Source organism: Nansenia antarctica (assembly GCF_963989245.1).
Source record: "Nansenia antarctica genome assembly, chromosome: 8".
NCBI lineage: Eukaryota > Metazoa > Chordata > Actinopteri > Argentiniformes > Microstomatidae > Nansenia > Nansenia antarctica.
The window spans coordinates 33485220-33495510 of NC_137678.1; positions in this window are offsets into that span (position 1 = coordinate 33485220).

Consider the following 10291-nt stretch of genomic DNA (forward strand, 5'->3'; position numbering starts at 1 on the left):
ACACTTGGAGGAAGAGGAGGAGGAGGAGGAGGTGGTGATGAAGAGGAGGAGGAAGAGGAGTAGGTGGTGGTGGAGGAGGAGGAGGAGGAGGAAGAGGAGGGGAGGGAGTAAGAGGAGAGAGGAGGATGAGGAAGAGGAGTAGGTGATGGAGGAGAGGGAGGAAGAGGAGGAGAAGGAGGAAGAGGAGGAGAAGGCGGAAGAGGAGTGAGAGAGGAGGAAGAAGAGGATGAGACTCTTTTTGACCTCACCACGCACTACTACTGTGTATTCAAACAGCTTGTTAATATCGCAGCTCATAATACAAAATCCTCTGCCTTTGTCTTCTTCTAAACACATTAAATCAAAAACCTCTCTCTCTCCGCTATTCTAGGTTGTTGTTGTTGTTTTGTTAGGAGGCCCATCACTAGGTAGCGCATGGTTACAATTTCCTCATAAAACTGCCCTCGATGTGGAATGTTTATTACCCTGTTTCCACTGTATTGTCCAGCAGCCATTTTACAGAGCAGAAGGAGGATTTAGTACTAAGGCAAGGGAACGGGACTGTAATTGCTTTAATTCAGCCTTCATTGGCAGACCTTGGTATGTCTAATACTGCGAATACTGAAGGTCTAATACTGACTTACTATAGGTCTAATACTGACTTACTATAGGTCTAATACTGACTTACTATAGGTCTAATATTGACATACTATAGGTCTAATACTGACTTACTATAGGTCTAATACTGACTTACTATAGGTCTAATACTGACTTACTATAGGTCTAATACTGACTTACTATAGGTCTAATACTGACTTACTATAGGTCTAATACTGACTTACTATAGGTCTAATACTGACTTACTATAGGTCTAATACTGACTTACTATAGGTCTAATACTGACTTACTATAGGTCTAATACTGACTTACTATAGGTCTAATATTGACATACTATAGGTCTAATACTGACTTACTATAGGTCTAATACTGACTTACTATAGGTCTAATACTGACTTACTATAGGTCTAATACTGACTTACTATAGGTCTAATACTGACTTACTATAGGTCTAATACTGACTTACTATAGGTCTAATACTGACATTCTATAGGTCTAATACTGACTTACTATAGGTCTAATACTGACATACTATAGGTCTAATACTGACTTACTATAGGTCTAATACTGACTTACTATAGGTCTAATACTGACTTACTATAGGTCTAATACTGACTTACTATAGGTCTAATACTGACTTACTATAGGTCTAATACTGACTTACTATAGGTCTAATACTGACTTACTATAGGTCTAATACTGACTTACTATAGGTCTAATACTGTCATACTATAGGTCTAATACTGACTTACTATAGGTCTAATACTGACTTACTATAGGTCTAATACTGACTTACTATAGGTCTAATACTGACTTACTATAGGTCTAATACTGACATACTATAGGTCTAATACTGACATACTATAGGTCTAATACTTCACAAGCTATAGGTCTAATACTGCACATACTGTATGTCTTAGCACATGCTACAGTGGCTGCAGTTTCTGGCTTTCACTGAACTCACAAATCTGCCTTTATGACTGTGGGGCCCTCACATTTTCACAACACTTCTCTCTGGAAAGCAGGCTATTTCCAAATGATGTTTGGGGGGGGGGGGGGGGGGGGGGAGAGTATGCATGCGTGCGTGCATTCTGGTTATATAGTATACCACTCTGGAGATGAGGTAGCCCTAGCTCAGTAGCAGCTTTTCACTTTCCTGGCTCCCCGCTAGTGGAACGAGCTTCACACTGCTGTCAGCACTGCAGAATCACTACCTATCTTCCACTGTAGACTGAAGACCCATCTCTCAGACTACACCTTAACTGTCCCTCCTGAAACCTCTCCATCCTCTCTACCACCCTGTTCAGTTTCTCTACTGTAAAAAAGAAAAGAAGAAAAAAAGCATTATGACTGCCAATGGTCCCTGGCCCTAGCATAGATTACTTTTTCTCGCTATGACTGATGGATAGATGATTCACTTACTTAGTCGATTTGGGTAAATTAAACTACTTTTTAAATAAGTAAAAAATAAGAAATAATGATTCCTTCTTCTAGCATTGTAACTTCCAAAGGCCCCTGGTTTTGGCATAGATTACTATTTCTTATGATGACTGATAGACAGACAATTCACTTACTAAGACAAATACATTTGTCTATGTCGCTTTGGATAAAGGCATCTGCTAAATGTCAAAAATGTTAATGTAATGTAAATGAAATCCTCTCACCCCTCGAATGGATCAGATCCAGCCCAGCACTGACTCATTCATGCTCCATCTTCTTGCTATCGTCACGTTCTGTTATGCAACTATGATGTAACCTGACATTGCAAGACCGACTCAGCCATGAATTGGGATTGCGTAACGACCACGACAACCCCTCTTATCCATAGAAGGGTATAATATAAAATGTTTTATTTTTTATTTAACCTTTATTTATACAGGTAAGAAACACATTGAGCCCCAAGGGCTCATTTTCAAGTGTGACCTGTTCACAGGCATACAACATCCACCACAAACAAATACAATACAAAACCTGGCCTACATAGTCTAAAAACTAAACTAAAAACGACATTGTCTAAAACTAAAACTAGTCTAAAATAGTCTAAGATAAACTAAACTTTCCGTCAGTATAGACTAAAACTAAACTAAAACTACACAGTCTAAAACAAAAACTAGTCTAAAACAGTCTAAGATAATCTAAAACTAAACTAAAACTACAAAAACCTAAAACTAGACAGCTAAAGATCTAGGGACAGGGACATAAAACTGGTGTATGGAGGATCCTTTCAAGCCCTAGCCCTATTAAAGGGGCTTTTACAGTTCAGTAACCCCCCCCCAACCGCTGGTGGAGGATTAGTGGTGAAAGGCACATGGGCTTTTATCTCAGAGCCATGCTGAACATTGAGGCCCCGATCCATTGCGTTATGAATGAAGGCAATTTCATGTGTTCCACCTGTTCTCGCTCCCAGTCTGTGGTCTGTGTGGGCTCTCTGCTCTGGTCTGAGTGGCTCAGTAATGACCCTGTCCCCTGTGAGATTGGGCCATAAGGATGATGACTAAATTGCCTTGACTGTCATTCCCAGCTAGTGCTCCCGCTGTGCTGTGCTGTGTGTGTGTGTGTGTGTGTGTGTGTGTGTGTGATCATAATAGGGAGGTATGTATTTTGGGACGGGGCACGGTGGTTTGTTTCCACACACACACACACACACACACACACACACACACACACACAACCACCGCTATCACCAGACTCATGATCCCTTCCCTTCACCTATCTCATCATCCACCTCCTCCTTCTTACCCCTTACCTCCTAATCTTCACATCCTCCTGCTCCACCACCTCCGTACCATTTTTCTCCTCACCCCAAACCTCTCCACCCCTCTACAACCCCACCTCTCCACCCCTCTACAACCCCACCTCTCCAGGTTGTAGCCTTTTGTGTTCCACGTGGAACGCTTTCCACAGAGCATTCTGAAAGGAACCCAGATGGTGCTGGGTGTTGAGATGGAGCTGTGTTGAGATGGAGCTGGGTGTTCAGATGGTGTTCAGATGGTGTTCAGATGGTGTTCAGATGGTGCTGGGTGTTGAGATGGAGCTGGGTGTTGAGATGGTGTTGAGCTGGTGCTGGGTGTTGAGATGGTGTTGAGATGGTGTTGAGATGGTGCTGGGTGTTGAGATGGTGTTGAGATGGTGCTGGGTGTTGAGATGGTGTTGAGATGGTGCTGGGTGTTGAGATGGTGTTGAGATGGTGCTGGGTGTTGAGATGGTGCTGGGTGTTGAGATGGTGCTGGGTGTTGAGATGGAGCTGGGTGTTGAGATGGTGCTGGGTGTTGAGATGGTGCTGGGTGTTGAGATGGTGTTGAGATGGAGCTGGGTGTTGAGATGGTGCTGGGTGTTGAGATGGTGCTGGGTGTTGAGATGGTGTTGAGATGGTGTTGAGATGGAGTTGAGATGGTGTTGAGATGGTGTTGAGATGGTGTTGAGATGGTGTTGAGATGGTGTTGAGATGGTGTTGAGATGGTGCTGGGTGTTGAGATGGAGCTGGGTGTTGAGATGGTGCTGGGTGTTGAGATGGAGCTGGGTGTTGAGATGGTGCTGGGTGTTGAAATGGTGCTGGGTGTTGAGATGGTGCTGGGTGTTGAGATGGTGCTGGGTGTTGAGATGGTGTTGAGATGGTGTTGAGATGGTGTTGAGATGGTGTTGAGATGGTGTTGAGATGGTGTTGAGATGGTGCTGGGTGTTGAGATGGTGCTGGGTGTTGAGATGGTGTTGAGCTGGTGCTGGGTGTTGAGATGGTGCTGGGTGTTGAGATGGAGCTGGGTGTTGAGATGGTGCTGGGTGTTGAGATGGTGTTGAGATGGAGCTGGGTGTTGAGATGGTGCTGGGTGTTGAGATGGTGCTGGGTGTTGAGATGGTGTTGAGCTGGTGCTGGGTGTTGAGATGGAGCTGGGTGTTGAGATGGTGCTGGGTGTTGAGATGGTGCTGGGTGTTGAGATGGAGCTGGGTGTTGAGATGGTGCTGGGTGTTGAAATGGTGATGGGTGTTGAGATGGTGCTGGGTGTTGAGATGGTGTTGAAATGGTGCTGGGTGTTGAGATGAAAGCTTTGGAGCTGGGTGTTCAGATGATATTAATCCCTTGGCCAGTTCATGTAACATGAACTTGAATTGAATGTAATTGAATGTAATTGAATTGAATTGAATTTGATTGAATTTAATTGAATTTAATTTAATGGAAGTGAAGTGAAGTGAAGTGAAGTGAATTTAATTTAATTTAATTTAATTTAATTGAATGTGTTGGGAGCTTATGTGGCTATTGCTGGGGGAATAGACCCTGATAGGATGGGAACCCTAGTGTCCAACCAGTGGAACAGCATCCAAATCAAATCTTATTTGTCACGTATCACACACCACCGTAATTGACAATGAAATGGTGAAATGCATTGGGATCTTGCTCCTCGCTCAACAGCAGTGAGCAAAAATCAACAGGTCGACACTAGAAGAAAAGTGACAATAGTGCTTATAGTGCAAATAATGTGCAATAATGTCAGGTGTGCAATGACTCAAAGGCAATGGCCTTTGTTGACTGTGTTCTAATGTACTGCAGTCCTTATGCAACCTGCATACACGTGATACAGAGCACCTACTGTATATTTAGACCCTGTTATGAATTATACAGTTTGAGGGTCTTTAAGCATTTACTAGTGTGCATAGGATGAATCAGAGTATATCACTCCTTGTTTTAATAGCATCTGTTTGATATGCCATGCCTGTTATCAACATCCCGAGGAGAAGATTTACATGGAGAGTTTTGCTAAAATATAAAAAATATATTATTCATGACTTAGATTACGGATGAAGTGTCTGGAGGTTTATCATGTGGAGTGGTGGTGACGGCCGGGGGAGGGGTGACGGCCGGGGGGGGGGGGGGGGGGGGGGGGGGGGGTTGGGGGGTTACTACTTCACTCCAAAGCCCCAGAGCAGAGCTCCTTCTCAGGGCTACTCAGGCAGAAAATGCTCCAAGCCCCTCCAGCCCTCTCTGGGGTTTGCATTACGCTGCGCTGGGGCTTGAAGGGTCATCATCCAGGTGGGTAATTGAAAGGTAAAGAGCTGTGATGATGAAGACTCAGCTGAAGTTCTCTGCCGTGCTTCACACCGCTCTCCCGACGTTACCTAACAACCTAAATCTGAATTGTGTTTTCCCTGACAGTGTTAAAATGGACTGCACTTACATTGCGCCTTATTCCAAAGCACTTTACAATGGCCTCTCATTCACCCATTCACCACATTCACACACCAATGGCGGCAAGCTACCATGCAAGGCGCCGGCCCGCTCATTGGGAGCAATTTGTTTCAGTGTCCTGCCCAAGGACACCTCGACACATGGCCAGCCGGAGATCGAACCGCCGAACCACCGACCTTGCAGACCTTCCTGAGCCACAGCCCTCCCCAGTGTTCCCAACATCGTTTCTCAAGGCCAGCTGGTCAGTTTTGTTTCTCTTCATGGGTGAGATGATCTCTGCCTCTGGGAACTCACTGTGCCTGTGGCACATGAACAAAGCTAGCGGAAGTGACCCGTCCAATAGCAGGCTGGCAGGAAATAGCTCATCTGGGGCCAGCCAATGAGTACGCTCGGTCAGAGCTGACTCTTCCATGACCCCTTGACAAGAGTTGGAGTAGGACTTTGGTTAACTGTTGGGTGACTGTTTTCATAATGTTACTTATATGTATATGATGTTCCTTCTGTTACTTATATCTGTGTAGCAACAGTGTAATTACTCTAGTAATATAATAGCACATCTAGCCTGCTTTATTGTATGTTGACAGACAGCCTAATTTCGAGCTGTGTGTATTTCCAACCCAGGCTACCTACCTGCCTGCTTCCTGGACAACCAGATGATACAGCATCAACTTTCAGGATAATCATGTTCCCCCATGACCCTAGATGACCCTAGATGACCCTAGCAGAGGTTCACTGAAAGGAGAGGATCTTGTTTGTTTTTCATTGATCGATTTCAACTAACTGTTATCCTCTATCCAACCAGGTGAGTCCTATTGAGATAGTAATCTCGTCAGTAGCCAATAGGATCGCCCCTTAGCTTGCTGGCCCTTCCCTGGCCATTTCAAGTCACGTGACTCGGCAGAGTCAACATCATCTGTCTCCCAGGACCTGACCTCCAACCCCCCTCATACCAGCATTGATTAGGAGCTTCGATTTCGTATGAAAACACACTCCCCAGTGCAGTGTTACGGCAAATATGTCCCCCCCCCAGGAACCTGGTCGGCTTCAAACATGTACCACATTCCCAGGCAAGAGACCAGAGAAGCAGTCCTGTTTGCGCCGTAGTGTTTACCTAGCTTGACGCAGTCATCCAGGACGTTATTCAGCTGAGAGGCCATGTCACAACCGCCATAGTAATGACCCGTACAGTACTGGGCGTGCTCTGGGGACCTTACTGTCGTCCCTCCTCTCTCTTGTTTTGTTTTTCTTCAGCTGTTCCTTCCTGAACTCTCCTGCACGGAGTGCTTTCTTTTACACAAGGCGGCAAGGGAAATGGGGGGAGAGAGAGGGGAAGGGGGAGGGAGGAAGGGAGGGGAGGAGTGTGTGAGAACGGTGTCAGTGAAGCGAGAGCAAAACACACGATGAGTGCAATGGTGCTGCACGGTTGCGGGGGGGGGGGGGGGGGGGGCGGTCGGAGGGCATGGTGGGCGGTAGCGGTAGAGTGGAGAACGGGCATTAGGATGGAGGGAGGGGAAGGTGTGTGTGTGTGTGTGTGTGTGTGTGTGTGGGGGGGGGGGTGATAACGGGTGGTCTCAGGGGAGGACACGAGGGGGGCTGGGCCAGGCAGGGATATTGGTTACGGTTCAGCGAGGGACAGCGGGGGAGGCCGGGTGAGGGAGGTGGGATTTGGCTCTGTCAGTTACAGTAAGATCAGCGGTGCTGAGAGGGCTGGGGAGACATGCTGCCTTTCAATAAGCATGAGCATCACAGGCCGCCCCACGCTTACTGTCCTCTGCCTCGCTTCCACAGGAGCCACCACCGCTCCAAGGCTCCACTGACCTAATAACAAGAGCCAGGAGGATTGTGTGTGTGTGTGTGTGTGTGTGTGTGTGTGTGTGTGTGACTGTGTGTGTGACTGTGTGTGTGACTGTGTGTGTGACTGTGTGTGTGACTCTGTGTGTGGCTGTGTGTGTGTGACTGTGTGTGTGTGCGTACTTGCATCTGTGTTTGTGTTGGGTGCTGGGTTAAACCAATAATAAATGACAGAAGCTTATGGCTGTTAACATCTGGATGACTGTATATTGTCATTTCAGCAATAAGACCTGTACATCTTACATTGCTGCGCCTCAGTTAATGTGGCTGTCAGGGGCATTCCTACTGCACCATTCCCTCACTGTGATTTCCCTAAACAACAAGGAGGAGTCATCCAGTCCCAGATTACAGATTAAGAGATTAAGATTCAGTTTTATTGTAACTGAACAGAGCACAAGTGCTGAAACAACGAAATGTAGTTCGTGCACACATCTCCCCCCAGGGGGACTTAACCCCTAACTTCTCCGTGGCGCCCCATGAGCAGTAAGGGGTTAAGTGCCTTGCTCAAGGGCACAACGGCAGTGTAGTAGTAGGTATAGGTATGCTCCCCTGACCTAGAATACTTGACTGTTAAATGCCGACCCACATACCTCCCGAGGGAATTCAGCGCAGTGTACATAACATGTGTTTACATTGCGCCAAACGCGGATGGTAGCTTAGCATTGGCGCGGATATATGACGTCATCAGTGGTGAACAAAGCGCGGACCCACAGGCAGTCCATATCATCGCCGGAGACTTTAATCATGCTGACCTGAAGGTAGTACTACCCAAGTTCTATCAGCATGTTAAATGTGCAACAAGAGGAGAAAAAACACTGGATAAGGTATACACCAACATCAAGCTTGCTTACAAGGCTAGACCGCTAGCTCATCTAGGCATGTCTGACCATGTGTCAATCCTCCTGATCCCAGCCTACACTACCATGAGGAAATGTGCTCCCATCACCACTAAGACTGTCAGAACCTGGCCAGCAGGGTCCGCTCCACTGCAGATCTGCCGGAATGACACCTCATGGCAGGAATATGAGCATGAGGACCTGGAACAGTTCACGTCGTCGGTTCTGAACCACATAGTGAACTGCGCCAACTCAGTCACCGTAGACAAACGGGTCCGGGTCTACCCCAACACGAAGCCATGGATGACTGGGAAGGTCCAAAAACTGATCAATGAGAGGGACAACGCCTTCGCAGGGAAGGGCACACTGCTGTACAGCACCACCAGGGCTAACCTAAAGCGCGGCATCCGGGAGGCCAAGGCAGACCACAGAGAGAAGATTGAGGAATGCTTCCTGAGCAACGACTCCAGGCGGGTGTGGCAGGGGGTTCAGCACATGACAAAGGACGACCCCCTGCTGGCGGAAAAGCTGAACTCCTTCTACGCCCGGTTCGACGAGGGGCGAACGGAGGTAACCACAACACAAACACCACTCTCTCCAGCTCTCAGCAGCCTCACCCTCACAGAGCATGAAGTGAGACGCGTGCTGAAGGCGGTGGACCCCAGGAAAGCCTCAGGGCCGGATGGCGTCCTGGGACGGGTGCTGAGGGACTGCGCCGACCAGCTGGCCGGGGTTTTCACCAACATCTTCAACCAGTCCCTGTCCCAGGCCACCATCCCACCCTGCCTGAAAACCTCAACTATCATCCCAGTCCCGAAGAAAAGCACGGTGAGCTGCCTAAACGACTACCGCCCGGTGGCACTCACACCAATCATCATGAAGTGCTTCGAGAAACTAGTCCGGGCCCACATAGTCACACGCCTCCCGCCCAACCTGGATCCATACCAGTTCGCCTACAGAGCCCACAGGTCCACAGAGGACGCCATCGCGACGACTCTCCACTCCACTCTATCCCACCTGGAGAGGGGAAACAGCTACGCGAGACTGCTCTTTGTGGACTTCAGCTCTGCCTTCAACACCATCCTTCCAGACAGGCTAGTGACCAAACTACTAGACCTGGGACTATCACACTCTATATGTGCATGGATCAAGGACTTCCTGTCCGACCGCCCCCAGAGGGTGCGGGTGGGCTCCCACACCTCCACAGCCCTCAGACTCAGCACTGGGTCCCCCCAGGGCTGCGTGCTAAGCCCCATCCTCTACAACCTCTACACCTACGACTTCACCCCCGTCCACCCCAGCAACTCCATCGTAAAGTTTGCAGACGACACCACCGTGGTGGGCTGCATCTCGGGGGGGACGAGGCGGCGTACAGGGATGAGGTAGAGCAGCTGAGCAAGCTGTGCAAGGTTAACAACCTGCTGCTGAACCAGTCAAAGACCCAGGAAATCATCGTGGACTTCAGGAGGAAAAAATCTGAGATCCAGCCCCTGCTCATCGACGGAGGGAGCGTGGAGAGAGTCTCAACCCTCCGATTCCTGGGGGTGCACATACAGGATGACCTGTCCTGGAAGAACAACACAGCAGCCATCATCAAGAAGGCACAACAGCGGCTCTTCTTCCTGAGAGTCCTCAGGAAGGACCACAACAAGCAGGAGATACTGGTGGCCTTCTACCGCTGCGCAGTGGAGAGTATCCTCACCTACTGCATCTGCAACTGGTTCTCCAGCTGCACAGCCGCAGAGAGAAATGCGCTACAGAGAGTCGTGAGAACAGCCCAGAAGATCACCGGCGCCCCCCTCCCCTCTCTGGAAGAGCTGTACAACAC